This window comes from Phalangium opilio, unplaced genomic scaffold (genome assembly GCF_054372755.1).
Source record: "Phalangium opilio isolate 3A_F unplaced genomic scaffold, DU_Popi_V2 ptg000060l_1, whole genome shotgun sequence".
In the NCBI taxonomy this organism is placed as follows: domain Eukaryota; kingdom Metazoa; phylum Arthropoda; class Arachnida; order Opiliones; family Phalangiidae; genus Phalangium; species Phalangium opilio.
The window spans coordinates 378,140-384,139 of record NW_028324177.1 but is presented as its reverse complement, the minus strand read 5'-3'; positions in this window follow the sequence as shown (position 1 = coordinate 384,139).

Genomic DNA, 6,000 nt, shown 5'->3' with positions numbered 1-6,000 from the left:
AAAAATTTACGAAATATTGAAGTAGTATTCCAAACATAGCAAACAGTAAAGTAGACGACATTTTACATCCAATAAGGATAAATCTTGGACACATGGAAATCAGTCAATGGGGAAAAGAACAGGAAATGAAGTCTACGCTTCAGTTTTTTACCCTATATTCTGGTAGCTACATTCACAACTGGTTTTCAGTGTAAACACAATCGTCTCGTCTCACCTCAACAATATTCTTAGTTTGCCAACACGAATGTTAACGTTAAATAACACCAAAGCTAAATTATACCCAGACGCACTAATAGTCATAGCGCACCGTAAAGAGAATAAAAAGTCTGTAGCTACTCGTTTACCACTAGCCCTTTTACTAATCTAATTGCCACCATGATCTTTTCTTCTATTATAAAATCTTTACCTGATTATTTAAGAGTGTATTTAACTTTCGGCTCACTCTGAACCGTTAATGTCTCTTCATTTCAGACACGAAAATCAAAGCCAAAAGTTTACTTCACTTCAGGCCTCAATAATTTACACTTTGTTTCACTAAGCCTATTGCGGATAATACTTGTTTTACCCGCCGGAGTCTAGGTCTTAGGTTTCTTCATGAAGTCACTAAACCAAGGATTATTCTATATACAGATGTCGTATAGCTTAAGTAATATATAAACAGCCATTTCAAATAACAATATTAAAAAAAATCTTTGGAATATCAAAATGAAACAGAGCTTTAAAGCTACAAAACTACTAAATGCATCATAATTACGAAAAATACTTCCACATATTCACTTTATATTATGTAAAAAGGGAATATTAAGGTTCTGTATGATTTCTTAACACATCAACACAAGGCTAACTGCTAACGCGACGCACTAGTGTAACAACGGACGGACACACACAGACAAAAAAATAAGCTGCTTTTTAACTCTTTCCGTATTAATTTTGAGATGAGAAACAAGATTATCTTAAATATTAAAATAAATATAATTAATATTAAATATTTTCTTCGTCAGTTGTTTGCCTTATTGAACGTTACATCGTTTTGATATAGAACAATTAAACATTCTAGAGAGACTTGACTAATATTGGCGTTTGAAATGAAGCATACGCCGGTTGCTTCGACTTACTCAAATAGGTAGTATATAAGGGATTCGAATCGCGGCTGTAGATAAGAACATCGCAATTGCGTGAACCTTGGAGGAAGACCCCTCCATTGGAAGGCTAGACGTTTCTCGTAACCCTAGCCGATCGCCGCGTATGTCTTAACCTTAAGGATGTTGGTGGTGTTAGAAGCCAGGTGTACAGACTGGTGTCCATGTGGGATGGACAAAAACAAAGACCAGAAGATGGTTGTGTTAGAAACCAGGTGTACAGACTGGTGTCCATGTGGGATGGACAAAAACAAAGACCAGAAGATAGTGGTGTTAGAAGCCAGGTGTACAGACTGGTGTCCATGTGGAATGGGCGAAAGACTAGAAGATGGTGGTGTTTAGAAGCTAGAAAGTTCAGACTGGTGTCCATGTGGGGTGGACAAATGAACAGTTGTTAGACAGACAATGGAGTTATAGCCTGTAAGTGGAATACAATTTCCGGGACTGTAAATGCGGTCTGGAAATTGAATACACGTTTGCTCCGATCTGCAAACTGCGAACGCGGTCACGTGGGTATAACAACGGACAGACAGACAGACAGACAGACAGACAGACAGACAGACAGACAGACAGACAGACAGACAGACAGACACGTCGAATTTAGAACCTCTCCGTGACATACGTCACTCGGAGAGGTAAAAAGTACCTTCAATAAAACGAGTTTTTCTAATCATCAAGAATATGAGCCGAAGGTATGAGTAATTCTGTTTCATTAAGGTGGAAGTCAAAGGTTTTAGCTTCCAAAAGGGTCATTTTTGTGTCAGTAGTTTAAGTGAATGGTTTAGCATAGAGCTTTACGGTTTTTTTTATAAATTACTTTGAAATCTTTTCTACCAGTGGAGCTTCAAAGAAAAAATGTTGCATTATTTAAAAATTAGTTACAAACATTTATTTCAAATAGTATTATTCTATGTAGTTTGTCGATACCTCTCATCAACCCGTAAAGCTATTTCTTCCAAATAAATTGCATTGGATAGCTAATCTAAATATCTATCCACAGAGTTTGTAGAAATGTTTAATCCTAAGTGGTTGTTGTTTAATCTTAAATAAACCTAAAATAGCGATAGTTCGGCTAAAATCCAGAAGATGTCCCTACCCTAAAGGTTTTTTCTCTATTCCCTGTCTCCATTCGGTTCTTCGAAACCCTAAGAAAGGGCGTGTCTAATCCTTTGAAACCACTTTTATCATAAAGGAAGGAAGGTGCAATACCTTTCTTTCTTTATGCTCTTATCACCTCGAACATCGCTGACGGATCCCCTTAACTCTGTCCACTATAAATTTGAGCTGACGCAAAAATATGGTAAAACGTGTAAAAATTGCACCATAACGCGTTAGCACTTAGCAGTAACGTCATTCTTGTACTGTGTACTACGATTTCAAGACGAAGATATACTCTTTCGACGAGAAAAAACCTGGGGTGGGGGTCAAAAAAGCGAGATAGAAGGCAGAATCTTATACCCTGCGTTTCTCTCTAGAATTGTACTCTCTCCCTTGTACTGCCGATACTGAGGGTTCCCTACCCCTATTTTTTACGTCAAAAAGGTGAAATCCCGAAATTTTCCCTGGGGAGTTTTAGGGAAATTTTTCAGGTATTTGAATGTTTTACCAGCGTACAACGCGATAATTTTGAAAGGTTTGTTTCGTGGCTTACGATAATTTAGACTCTGTACTTTTATGTCATAGTGAATAGTTTAGTTTTGTATTTGTTGAGGGTAATGGGTAGTAGTAGAGGTAGAAAGATTTGTCGCAAAAACCGTAAGCTTGCTTTACTTCTAATTTACAACAACAGTCCCAAACGTAAGAATATTTTGACTAGAGATGTTTCCGAAAAAAGGGGTTCAGGAATGCTTTTCTAATTGTAATATGGTAACAGAAGGGAATGTGGTAAATCCCGTATAGTTTGTGGTAAATCCCGTATAGTTTACGAAATAATTTCGGGAACACTAAGGTGAAAGCCTAAAACACCTGTCAAAGCTACAAATAGATAACGTAGTTCACTCTAAATTTCCATGGTCACTAAAGAAATGGGTTGTGTCAAGTAAATTTCCAAAATAAAGTAGGTGGCTAAGCTTTAAAAGAGCTACCGTGAAGAGTAGATTATTAGAATCGTACTTACAGAAGAATCATAGTGAGACAACGAAAAAATTCTATAGGCTCATGATTTTTTAGAATCCATATTTTGATGTAAAAAGGAACAGTTGCGAAGGTCACAAAATACCATTCTGGTTTTTAAAACGAAAACTACATAATGTGGGGAAGCTCTCCGACTTTAGGATACCCCTGGCAGTGCTAAAATGATGAATCTTAACCCCAAATTTGACAGTAATTAGCTCCTCGAGGTTTGATAGTTAAATGAAATTTGAGTGACTAGCTCCTTGTACTTCTAGTTATGAACTTCTAATACTGAGCAAAGAAAACGGGTTTATCTGGAGAGTTTTCTTTCGTCCTTTTATAATCCTCAACACGCCGAGCGACCCCCTGTGTTGAAGTGTCTCGGCTGGTCCGGCGGCTCCCGCCAAGGATGCCAGTTCTGTATTGTTATCCCTTGTCAATCACGGCTAAGGATTGTAAATTTCAGTTGTTTCGCGCGTAGAATTCAAACAAAAATATTTTCTGGCAACACCGTCAAGAGACGAGTTTCAACGCCATCTAGTATTTTTTTCCCGAAACACAAAATTATTTACTTCCGCCTTAAGTCTCCAAACGGGATAAAGTTAACGGAATAGGCCTACACTCTTAAATTTAACGTTGTTACGCGGTCCCCCTAGTCAATTTAGGGCTACATGAACGTCCTGTGACGGAATCCCCCGTGAAGACCGGCCAGAACTAAACTAGAATCGGGCACTCCGTTACAGCTTTTTAATTTGATTTATTTATGGGAGTTGACTGATCTTTGGTTTTTAGTTTTTCTTCTATGTTTACTCCTTCTATTTTAACGTCACAACAATGAAACGTAGCAAATTTGGTTCACGTTTTCGAAAAGTCATAGTGATGTTATTCTTTTTATTTGCCATCTTGTGTCCCTTTAATTAATTTACTGATTTCTTAACTCGGACATTTGACAAAAGCCGAACTCGATTCTGTATGGAATATTCTTTACCAAACCCACCGCGTTATGCTACTGATGATGCTGTTTATGCTGCCTAAAGTACAAATCAACGAAGAAATCGTCTCGCTTATTACCCATGACCTTTTGGAAAAATATTTCTTGTAAGTATAAATTTATTTTGACTGACTATTACAGATACGTGTAGCTTCATAAAACCACACCTTTTCATCTTTTAAGATATCCACCCTCCCATCTTGAAACGGCTAAGACTCTTGTTAGGAAATATCCCCATTTGGAAGATTCACCTGGTTGTTGCTTTGTATGTTTTACATATGTGTAATATTGTTAAAAATAAATGGATATACGGGGTTAGATATTAAATATATTTTTTAGGAAATTCGGAGAAAAAAGCTTTCTACCAAGTTTAAGAACTTTAGGAGAGGTATAAATGGGTTAAAAAGGTAGATTAAATGACAAAACGTTACGTCCACAAGAGATATGCTGAAGATACAGAGGAAGGAGAAGAGGGAGATGTCTTTGGAGAATCCGTTGAAGAGAGCACCCAGAGAATTGAAGATGATAGGGTTGAGAGTATGGTCCAGAACAGTGTTGAGAATAGTGTTAAGATTGAGAATATCGTTGAAGGTAGCGTTGAGCTTATCATTGAGAATAATATTGATGTCAACCAAACTCAGGGAACAATATATAATGACCCTTTAATAGTGGAATGTGAAACTGTGACTGAGAAGACTCTAGACACAACTATAAAACCTGCTAGAGAGTCAAGTGCAGGTTCACCAACGGTTGTCGATACTTTGGAACATGCCAGTGTTAACGAGGCTTCTAAACGCGGTTTTATGAACAGTCAGTGGATAAAGACATTAAAAAACAAATGTCTACGAGAAGACTACCACCTCCAATATTAAAGTGATTAAACATTTTCAGGAAACGAATTAACAGATTTCAAAAAAGATGAAGAAGGCGAAGAGAAACGTTGATGTAACATTGGTTATGTCATTTACACCCACCAAAATATTATACACTCGGCTCTCGCGTTTACTTATTGGTGTTTCGTAGTTGGACGACAGTTCGTATTTCCAATCGTTTGGGTCTCAGCAAGTCCTACACATCAGAATAGCAAGCGGGTCGTCTAGTGGGCAGTTTCTCCACTTCCACTGCAGTCGCATTTGCTTACTACTACCTTTTGCTACTACTTATAGATGGACGAGTCACTTGTAGATGTTTATGATGGAAGCTCCATAGCAATGCATCAGAAATTTATGAAAGAAGAAATGAAGAACGAAAGCATAGATCCGTCTGCAATCGATTCTAGAAAGGATCGGACAATCGTTAATCGTGCCAAAGGAATTCAGAATGAAGCCGTAATAAATGTGTTAAATATGTTAAATGTGTATCCAAACTTAAATGCTCGGCAGGTATATTTGGCCATATGAATAATTTAAAGCTATAGGTCTCATTACATAAAATTATTAGTTTGAAAGAGGTATTTTCCGCTTCCGCTATTCGAATAATATAAGCTTAACCTCAATGCCCATGACTCAGCTTTGGTCTTTTTTTTTCTTCGGGGGAGGCTTTGGTGCATAGCGTATTCCCCAACTCCGATTGCTTTCATTAAATGTAAAAAAATATGTAACTCTATTAAGTTAGCGAGTTTTGACAAATACTGGAGAATACATGGCAGTATCTCGATTTAACAAGTCTGCAATTCTAGTATTAGTATTTGAAAATAATAATAATAATCTAATAATAATATGAATTGTTCCATGATTAATTTATCTTTACATTTAACGT